We start from the raw sequence: 11,954 nt of genomic DNA on the forward strand, positions 1-11,954 counted from the left end.
TATTTCTGACTCTCTTTACCTATTACTATGTTCTTCTTCACTATTGATTCTATGTGACTACCTGACCTATTTGACTACTGTGCTTAGAATATTTTCTTGCTAATGAACCCTAGCTTACCCCTACTGCTACTGTATGTTGGTGTAGCTTCTTTTGTCAACATGTTTATCTCTGCATGTTTGTTCATCCCTTGCTATTTATATGGTGAAGTGCAGAATCATGTTGCTTTCTTGATTGATCTTGATTTACTCAATCTTCCGACTAATTGCAAAAGGTTTTCTTACGAGCCCTAATTTTTACTCATCTGTTTAAAATTAATTGATTTCATTACTTTACTGTGATGTTTTACCTTGCTAAATCCTTTTCCAAACTAAGCATATTTTGTACTTGGACGTGATTATTTACTTCATGCTTTTATTGCCCCTTATATGATAATAATCAATCTGTCCCAAACTGATTTCTTTCCTTAATTTAAACCTGTTAGTATCAGCTAAAGTAGTGATTTCTTAATTAAAGGGAATCACTTGTGTTAATTGATTCTGATTGTGATTATTTCCATGTTTATGTTAAGACTTTACTTATTACCTTACTTTTCACTCGTTTTCAAAACTATAAATGCCATGCACCCTCTTTCTTTCAAACACGAACAATTTGAGTTTAGAACACACACTTACACTCAAAAACTCTCTCTTTCTTTACTACTACTTGTGCTACTGCTCTGTCTAGCCGGCTGAAAGCCAAGGCTAGACTGTGGAACCTTGCTTACTTTTCCTTTCTGCACTTTGCTTCTCTACTGGTATGTCCTAGTTATTTTTTTTAAGCCCCAACAACAACATGTTTTCTGCAGTTAAGTTATATTACTAGCATGCTGTAATATGTTCCCTTCCCCTTAAATTAATGTTTCCCTATGTGTGCACTCTATCAGTCACTTGATATGTGTTTGCTGACTTATTAATCCCAAACCCCATATCCCCTCTATGTGTTTGTGTTCTTTGGTTGGTTTGTGGGCATGCCAGCACCACCTATTGCTGTGCATGACCAAACTTGACCCTTCTGGGGTCATATGCTTCATACAATAAATCCCCAAAACCCCTTGACCCCTTTGTGCAACTACTGATTCTGTGTGTTTGAGTTTTTTGTTCATTACCCCAACAAATTTCAAACACTTCTGCTACTGATTACCTTCAAAAAAATGGACTTGCTAGTCTAGTTGTAAACAAATTCTTCTTCAACTATGTTCTTGTACTTCCACTATATTCTTAGAACCTAGGTCTGCCCCTCTTGTGTGAGCCTTGCCTTGGGACCCTTGAGCTCCTTCTGAACTTGGACACATAAGGGCTAGCCCTCCCACACTGCACTCATTTCTGTCTAGTTATGCAAACCTGAGTGTAAGTACTGCCCGGGATCCCATGAGGTCCTTAGGGAACTTTGACACACCTAGTTATGAGAAAGGCTTTGAAACATCATTGGCATTTGAGGTAGTTTATTCCATAACTTAGAGAGGAAGTCATAATCAGGCTTCATATGGTTGTAACTTCTTATTTTACACTTTTTTTATGTAATTCAGTTATTTGGTCTATAATAATTTGTAAAAAATATTGGGGATGGATAGTGAAAGGGATGGGGTGATTATGCATGCTTTAGCTGTTAGCTGGGTAGATAACATGTCTATAGGGTGTATTTCGATACAATCTGTTAGAAAACATGCCTATAGGATTTGCTTTGGTTTAAATCAAGTTCTGCATGCCTTACTTTCACAAATAGAAACCATGTCTATAGGATCTAAATAGACTTTAATAGAAATCATGCCTATAGGAATTTCACTTTGATTAAATAAATCCTGCCTACTTCACTGCATGTTCAATTAGATACCATACCTATAGGACCAAAATCAGCTTTATTACTTAGATACCATGTCTATATGATTAAAATCAGCTATAATAGAGATCATGCCTATAGGATCTAAAACCAGTTAAAAATCAGTCTGACTCGTACTTATCTGTTCTGAATCAGTTTAAATAACCTACTTTTTTTAATACAGTTAGATAGCATGCCTATAAGATCCAAATCGCTCCTTTAAATTGTTCATTGTCTCTCCTAATCAGTAATAGATATCATGCTCACTACCGCGCCTAGGCAAGCCCTAGGTAATAATAATGATAAAACTGAATCCGCCTTTGGTTAACTAGCAATTGCTACAACCAGCAGGCAGGCTTGATTCAGACTTATTATCTGAGTTATATAATAAATTTGGTCTGCTTCAACAATTTAAACACCCTACTTTATCGTTTTAAAATTCAGACCCTAATTGTGTTTGAGTCATTCTACTTATGTGCTTTGTCTGCGGAGGTATACATGAGCCATTTTACTTGTTTATGTGTTTCCCTATAAAATGCAGTCCTACGTGTTTTTTGTATGTTACCTTAGCCTTTTTACCTTTAAAACCTAAGAGTCAGCCTAAAATCCTCCCCTTATAGGAGTAGTAGTCCTAAATCCCTCCGGGACTGATAGGAATGGGACGGGTAATAGCATGCAATAGAAGTCGAGACCAATCCGCACTTTAATACATTTACGGGGTGGGAGGGGTAGATATGGATATGATGACCGGTGCGTTAATACCACGTGTAGGCCCTTTTTTGAGGAGTATCGTACCGGGTATTGCATCGATGTGATCCATATTATAAACAAACCTAGGACCCCCTCCCTTTTATATTCTCAAGTATGTTTAAATTATAATTCTCTTTCAAACCTTGTCTTTCAATAATTGTTTTCAAACGCTTGTGTGTTTAAACTTAAATCCCCTACTATTTAAGTCTATACTTGTCTATTTTCTAATTGTGCAAAATTCACAAAACTGTCTGGCCGGGAACCACACTAGTGGATCCTGAGGGTTTCCTACCACCTTCCCCTTAGAATAATCTCAAACCCTTACCCTATCTCTGGTTACCAAACAAACTTAGAAATGAACCCTATGGTGTCCTAATGCACCTTAAATCATTAGGTGGCGACTCTTCAAATGCAAACACATTTCCCAAAAGGAATGAGTTGTCCCATACCCAAAATGTCATAAACCCGATTTTTCGATGTGAAGAGGGAAAAAGGGGGCGCGATAAGGGTCCGATTCACGTCATATGAATTCTGTTTCTTACCAAATTTTACATGCACAACTTAAAATGTGTGATTATATTTTTATTACAAGCTCATCAAATTTGGCGTTGTCAAATTTTGTCCCGTGGTCAGATTTAATGCATACTACTTTCAATTTTATCTTCACTTGGATCTTCTTGACAAAGGCCAAAAATGCCTTGAAAGTTTCATACTTTGTTCTAGGAGACAGTGTCTAGGTGAATCTTGAATTTGGCAGACCACGACATGGTCCTTCTGAATTAATTTATTCAGAAGTGAGAAGCTTGCATGCCCAATCTTCCATGCCAAAGGTCTACGTCATCATCAACAGACTTGAAGCATCTCATATCATCAGCTTGTATTCAAAGTCAGCAACGTAGATGTTCTTGTTTCTTTTTGCCACTAAAACCACTTTGTCAGTTACCAGATTGGTAATTGTGCACACTTTAGATAAGAACTCTACTTTGTTCCCTTTACCACAGATTTGAGAAATACTTAGGAGATTGTACTTCAGACCATCCACATAGTACATGTTCTCAATTTAGTGTCAAAGAGACTATCCAACTTTTCCAACAATGAGAATGTACCCCCTCCTTTTTTTCAAAGGATACAGTCCTTTCCTGCAGGGCTTTCAATGAGAAGAAATCCATGGTGCTTCCTGTCACGTGCTTTGAGCATCCACTGTCCATGCTCCATTGTAGTCCGCTTCCTCTCACTGTTCCCTGCACATGCAAATTATGGGTTAGATTTGGGAACCCAAACTAGTTTGGGTCCCTTGTTATGATAAAAAGGAAGGATAAGGGCTTTTCTAGTCCATGCAGGCAGCATTCGTTTCTTGCGAGTGGTACTTGGTCCCTTGTAATAGTTACTTTGTTAGTAAACAATTTTTTTTTGAACAGATTGAACCCTGGCCTGGCAATTTTCTTTAAAGTGCCCATTGTTCCCACAATGGGTACACAACCAGTTATCAGGAATAGTGACGTACTTGATGTGAGGGTTGTAAGGAGTTTTCTCCCTTTGGAACTCGATTCCCTACCCGTTTCCACTATTGTTGAAATACATGGCAGTGACAGCATCTGAGGATCAAGTCCACTTTAGAGATTTCTCAAGATCAATTTTTACTTTCTCTAATTCATCTTGAAGTTGCCGATTTTCTCAAGTTCACCACATAGACTAGTTTTTACATCAGTTAATTCCTTTTTAAACTTGATGTGTGTCTCACTAGCTACTTCCTTCCCTTTCCCAAGATTCACAGTCCTATGTTCTCTATTGAGTCCCTCAATGATTTCCTCTAGGTCAGTGATTATCACTAAAAAATCATCTCTCTCTTGCTCAGTAGCTGCAATTTTTTCTTCTAGAGTGTGTTTCTCATTGCTAAGACTTTCTATTGTTTCCTTCAAGTCAACAACCACTACCATCAGGTCATCTCTCTTATTTTCTACACTAGTTATTTTTTCATTCAGAACTTCCTTTTCTCTTTTAAGATTAGCTATGGTCTCATTTAGGTCCACTACACAGACCACCAGATCATCTCTAGATTGTTTTGTTTCTCCTAGTTCTATGGTCAGGATCTCCTTATCATTATCAAGGCTATAATAAGCGTCAATTAGAACATTTGCTAATGACCTTAACTTCTTAAAAGAGTAGGATTTCAGATCTCTCTGAACATTCCTGAAATTTACCTTATCATCTTCATCTTTTTCATCATCATCAGACTGAGCCATCAGCGTGAACAGTGGGTCATACTTTGTTGTTTCAATTTCGTCTGCCATCATGGAGCTATTTTCTGCATCTGGTTCCCTTTCTGATTCATTGGAGGAGTCTCCCCAAGCAGCAAGAGCATGCTTCACAATATTTGGCTGCACTTTTTCCACAGAATCGTTTATCTAGAACTAGGTTCCTTTTTACTACTTTGTCAGGGTTTTGTTTGTATTTCTCCTGTTTCACAAGTGGATAGTCTTTAATGAAATACCCTGGCTTTCTGCACCTCTGACAGAGATCATTGTTCCTTGCCTTACTTGAACTGCCCCTCTTTTGTATACCACCATTCCTTCGAACCATCTTTTGAAATCTTTTAGTAAGATAGGCCATATAACTATCTTCTTCACTTGAGTCACTGCTTTCAGCCTTGAGTACCAGGTTCTTTTCCTTATTTTTCTCTCTCCTTTCACTATCTTTCTTTCTTTTCATCTCGTATGTCTTCAGATTACCAATCGGCTCATCCATGGTTAGAGTTTGTAGATCTTTAGCTTCAGTGATGGCATTTACCTTACTTTCCCAAAAACCAGGTAGAACACTGAGGATTTTCCTTACAAGCTTGTTTCTGGGAATAACATCTCCAAGTGAATAAATCTCATTTATGATGGATATGAATCTGGTGTGCATATCTTGTATAGACTTATCATCTTTCATCCTGAAGAGCTCATACTCTGTGGTGAGCATGTCAATCTTGGATTGTTTAACCTGAGTAGTTCCTTCGTGTGCGGTTTGCAATGCTTCCCATATTTCTTTGGCAGTATCACAAGCTGAGACTCTGTTGTACTCATCAAGTCCTATGCCACAAACCAAGATTATCTTGTCGTGATAGTTCTTTTCTAGAGCTTTTCTGTCAATATCACTGTACTCCTTTCTGTGTTTCAGCACCATTGGTCCAGTTTCTTCAGGCTTCTTCATAGGAACATGTGAACCATCACAGATGATGTCCCACAGTTATGAATCTTCATTCATTATAAAATCATGCATGCGAGTCTTCCACCAGCCGTATTACTGACCATTGAATCTAGGAGGTCTGTAGGTTGATTGTCCTTCCTCAAAGTTAGGTGGAGCAGCCATTGAGATCCTTTCTAGGTGTTAACCTTTTAGAAAGAACCCGCTCTAATACCAATTGTTAGATTACATGAGTCCAAACTATAGATCACCTGATCTTTCATGAGTTTCTACCAAGAATACTTATGAAGCAGTAAGTAAAAGAGACAAAGGATTTTTACGTGGAAAAATCTCATACAAGGGGACAAAAACCACGACCTATACTTGTAGGCTTTCAACTTTACTAACTTGTAATCTTACTATTACAAGCCACTTTGTAATAACTTTATTACAAAGACTTTAACTTAACTAACTTGTGATACTCTTACTACAAGCCACTTTGTGAATGCCTAGTTACAAAGACTTTAAACTTATGACTAATCCTTGTCACGACATAAACTCAGAAAGTTTACAGATTATGGGTTTCCTAAAACATAGATTCTAAGAAAGCAAGATAGGAGTTACAATGAAGAACAAATAACAAGATTACAACTCAATTACGTATGTACATAGACTTATTGTTAAACTGATCCTTTAGTGGAGTTGTCTTCTTGTTCTTGACACACCAGTGACTTCAATACCGGATGAACACTTTGATGCTTGAGAGAATATCACTAAATGCACAAGAGAATATGTTGTTCCTTGCACCAGGTTGTTATACTACAAAAAACATCACAATGGTGATGTCAATTCTTGGTACACGCTTCTTCCCAATGAGAAATGACTGATGCACTATCTGCTACACTGTCGTGTATATAGTTGCGGACAGTCACTTTCTGCAGTTGCGTTCCAGCTATATAGTTGACTTGTAATTCTGTCAGAGAACCCTAAGGGACCAGGTTCCTGTTGTGTTCCTCTTTGTAACAGTTACGGACAGTCACTTTCTACTATTACGTTCCAACTGTACAGTTGACTTGTACTTCTGTCGGAGAACCCAAAAGGACCAGGTCCCTATTGTGTTCTTCCTTGTGGTTGTTCACTCATTTGCTAGAGATCAGACTAGACATTGTTCATTTGAAATGTATACCAGGTGGGTCAGGTTCTCTATCTGGTTCTTGACAATTAGTCTGTTAGATCATCAAAACATAAGAAGCATAAGGCAAAGATATTGAAAACCCATCAATTTCCCCCTTTTTGATGATGAAAAACTTAGGCATTTATGGTATTTGTTTAGAGTAGAAATAACTAGATAAGGTACCAGAAACTACACAAGTTCCCCCTGACCTTTTGTTTTTAATTCCCCCTTAATCAGATCCCCTATAATTGCATCAAGTCTCTACACAAGTTTGATTCCCATCAGATCCCATGTATATCAAGTTTGTACACAAGTTCCCCCTGACCTCCTGACCCCCTAACATTTTCCCCCTTTTGGCATCATTAAAAAGATACACAAGCATGCAATCAACATAAACAAGTCTAACACAGCTAACTCATGCCACATATGTGCACACAACATGACAGAAAAGAGAATCCAGAGGAAAATAGCATTGTACAGGCAAAAAGAGGAGTTGTTTCATTAATATTAACAATGGACTAAGCAAAATAGGAGCAGTAATAGTGAAATCCAGCATGACATCACAAAAAAACAGACAAAAAGAAAACAACAGCCACAAAACATTACAGAAAAAGATAGCTAGCCACTGAGAGGATCCTAGGGGGCAATAAGAGAGGGAGGCTTGGAAGAGGAGGCAGCAATGGTTTTGAGAACCAGGTCCAGTCGGGCATTTGCAGAAAGTTGTTCTTCAAGCAGTTTTGTGCAAAGCTTATCATTTTCCTTTGTCAAGCGGGCAACTTCTTCATTAACGGAATCAGGTCTTTTAACTGCTTGACTGAGCTAAGTTTCCAGTATGGCATTTTTAGCCCTCAACCTTCTAATCTCTTTAGAAGCTGCATTTTGAGCATTGATCAGCTAAGAAATAGTCGAGATGCTTCCACCAACTCTTTCTACACACTCACATTCTTCCAGAGTGGTTTTAGAGAAGGTTTGTTTGTGTGTGCCCACTCTGGGTTTACCCAAGGGACCTTGTAGAATTTGAACATTTGAGTGAGGAGAAAGCTATATGATAGCCCTTGATTCCTACTTTTAAAGTTTGCCACCTTTTGTATATGATCTATCATGATTGCTGGCAGATTGATTGGGGCAACTTTTAAAGTTTGCCACCTCCATTAATACCATATTCGATTTTGTAGCAATAGACCGCCTCTTAGAGCGAGGTAAGACAACTTATTCGCCAGTTCAAAAAGAAGCTGATACTCAGGAAGTAATACCTTCTTATGCACCTGTTCCCCATGTTGAATAGCTTGCTATTTCATAATAGCTCTCCTAAAGTTGACACCACATACACCTTTGACTGAGGACATTTCTTCACATGGAATTTTGAGAACCTTTCCCAAACCGAAGCATCGAGTACAATGTCTACTCCATTTACTAGCGCAAAAATGTGATCCTCCTCAACAATGAAGAGAGATGCATAGAAATTTTGTACTGCATCTTCGTACACCAGCGGCATGCTCCCCTAAAACAAGTGCTCCCATTGCTGAAATTCCACTATCTCCAGAATTTTTCTCATACCGGTTATCTCTAAAATTGCTAGGTCAAACGTACGACCCCATAAGACTTTCTGAGTTCTTAATCTCTCTTGCCAAAGACTACTATCACTGGGCATGGTCGTAAGAGAACCAGGTTCCCTTACAGTTTCCCATTTTTGTTTTCTAGATCTTTCAACAGACTTTCCTTTCCAACTTACTAGCCCCCAGTAATATCTTCAGACATGGCTTGCTCAACTGGACTCTTCTTAGACTTGCTGCTGCCCTTCACGGATGCACCATTTTGTTTCTCAATAGCTTTATCGGAAGCTTCATCCATAGATTTTTGAGTTTTTATAGATTGTTTCACTAAGGAACCAGGTTCTTTTAGAGAATTTTTGTCAACCCCTCCTACTGGAACAATCTTGTTAGTAACAAATTCCCCTTGATTCATCAACCTCTTTTTCCTTGTCTTGACACTCCTCCTACTTTTCTATAATATAGTCTCAAAGCCTTCTTTTGTTGTGACCTGATAGTGGGTGACTTGGAGGAGGATTCTAAGAGCTTAGGATGATCAGGAGGTGCAGGTGTGGGTTTTCCTGGAAGAGAATCAGGTTCCTCAGTAGGTTTTTCTGTGAACGTCTCACGAGCCAAAGACTCGAGGAGTACTATGGTTCTTACATCGCCTAGGAATGGAGTTTCTTCCCCCTGATACTCAGACAAGAGATATGCATCTTCATTCATCAGACTCTCAGCAGCGATAGCCATGATGCTATGTGCATCTTTCATTTTCTAGTGACTTTGTGAGAGTCACTAAGTCCAAAATGGAGGAGTTCAGATACTGATCATGATCATCCTTAAAGACCTCTGACATTTGAGAGGTAAAACCTCCCCAGTGTTCCTTAATAAAATTAGAGGAATGACGAGACATAGGGTTTTCAATACATGGAAAGGAAATAGGGTTTGTCAGAAAACGAAAAACTATAGGAAAAGAGGAGGAACCAAGTATGGACACAGTAGTATTGGAAGGAGTGGAATAGTGAATTTCTGGGGATGATTTTAAGGATGATAGGGAAGTGGGAGTGGTGTTAATGGTGGGAGAAAGAAGCGATCATTCGACTGCCATTATAGGAGTATTTAGTAGGTAAGTAGAGTGAGAGAGAGAGAGATGAAGAGAGAATCACAGATATACAGAAGAGATGAAGGTTCATGACTTGCTGTGAGGGAGAAAGAAAGTTTTATTGGAAGAATGGCTAATGATGAGAAGAGAGAGAAACGAGTTCTGAATAGTTTTGAAAATGGCGGTAGATTTGTTGGAAAACTTTATCGTGTAGAGGGGATGAAGGGATTTGAAAGACATGACATGCAGACATTGAAAAGTTGGATGATGTGGCAGTTGAGTTAATTTTGTTAACATTTTTGAGAAGGCATGCAGAACAAGCACATTACTACTAACTTGTGGCACAAGAACCTGATGCCCGAATAATTTTTTTGAAAAATATTTCAGCAGCTCTTCTTTCGCAGTTCATAACTGTACCTTTAGCTTCTATGATTGTCATGCATGTTTACCTGCAACGGTATCGATATGAGTTAGGCTTGGCTAGAAAATACTTTAGCTAATTTTACCTGAAGGTGTTTTTCATAGCCAACTGATGGAGAATCAAGTTCTCCATTAGATTTCAATAACCCCAGCTTTACCTTGTTTCTTCCAAAATGTTCCCTCCTCAAGGCTTTGGTGAAGATATCTGGAATTTGGTCTTCTGTGTTGCAGGACTTTCCACAGATCAACCCTTTCTCCACTTTGACCCGCAGAAGATAATGCTTCACCTTAATGTGCTTGGTCCTCTTGTTTTGAACTGGATATAGAAGGTATACCATCCGAAGATACCCCAAAATCTTCCAGTTGCTGCTTAATTCATGGGGTTTGAGCACATCAAGATGTTGCCGCTACATATTCTGCTTCAGTTGTTGACAAAGACATTGGGTTTTGCTTCCTTGTACCCCAAGAGATGAGACATGATCATGGCAAGTGAACTATTCCAGAAGTGCTTTTCCTATCCACAAGATAACCTGCATAGTTAACATCAGTATACCCAATGAGGTTAAACTATCACCTGAGGGGTAATATAGGACCAGGTCCTGTGTTCCCTTACGGTATCTCAAACTTCTTTTGGCAGCCTTCAAGTAGAATTCCTTAGGACATGATTTTGGATTCTATTTTTTGAGTGGAAATACAGAAGGGACTAGGGGATTTTTTTTTGAATTTTTGATTCTTGTCTAAATTCAGAATGAAGGGGAGTGATTATGTTATCAGATAGATTGGAGATTTTGTGTTTCCAGTTTAGGACTGAGGTTTGATTGGTAAAGGAACTTGGTAGGTTAATTGGATTTCCCTGCATAGGCTGAGCGAGTCCCTCAATAAACCTCCTCACACTCTCTCTCGGTGGGGAGTACCAGAAGAGCATGACGAGCCAAATCAATAAATCTCGTCTCCTACTGGGTGACAGTCATAGAACCTTGCTGGAGATGGCTGAACCGCCTGCAGTACTCCTCTCTCTGAGTGACGGGAAGAAACTTCTCGAGAAATAACTACGAGAACTGCTCCCAAGTGAGAGATGGTGATCCAACTGGTCTATCCAAACAATAATCTCTCCAATATTTCTTGGCGAAACCTGACAGACGGAAAGTAGCAAAGTCGACCCCAGTGGTCTCCACTATCCCCATGTTATGAAGAACCTCATGACAGTTGTCTAAATAATCCTGGGGATCCTCTGAAGAAGTACCACCATAAGTAGTAATGAACAGCTTGGTGAACCTATCCAATCTCCACAAAGCATCGACAAACATAGCTGCTCCATCACCGGTCTGAGCTACTACACCTGGTTGAACTGCTCCAACTGGTTGAGCTACTGGAGTCTGAAACTGGGGAGTCATTTGCTCCAGAGTGCGGGTAGCGGGAGTCTGTATTCCTCCCCCAGCCTGAGAGACGGTTGGTGTTATAGGAAGTAAGCTTGCCTGGGTGACACTCTCCATAAGGCCCACTAGACGGACCAGAGCATCCTGGAGTACCGGGGTAGCGATGAACCCCTCTGGGACTTGTGTTGGGCCCACCAAAACTGTCTGGGCCGGAACCTCATCATCAAACTCTACCTGAGGCTCCGCCGTTGGTGCTACTGCTCTGGGCTGAGCTCTGCCCCAGCCTTGGCCCCTAGCACGGCCTCAGCCTCGTCCTCTACCCCTCGTGGGAACTGCTGCTGGGGGATCGGGCTGCTGATCAACGGATAAAGAAGCATGTGTTCTCGCCATCTGCAAAAGAACAGAGTAGAAGTTCAAGTAGCATTGAGTAACCAAATCGCACGACAGAGAAGAATAGATGTGAAGTCATTACAAAACTCCATAGCCTCTAGGGGATAAGTACAGACTTCTCTGTACCGATCCCTCAGACTCTACTAAGCTTTTCCATGAATTGTGAGACCTAAGCAACCTAGATCTCTGATAC

Source organism: Nicotiana sylvestris, chromosome 7 (assembly GCF_000393655.2).
Source record: "Nicotiana sylvestris chromosome 7, ASM39365v2, whole genome shotgun sequence".
Taxonomy (NCBI): domain Eukaryota; kingdom Viridiplantae; phylum Streptophyta; class Magnoliopsida; order Solanales; family Solanaceae; genus Nicotiana; species Nicotiana sylvestris.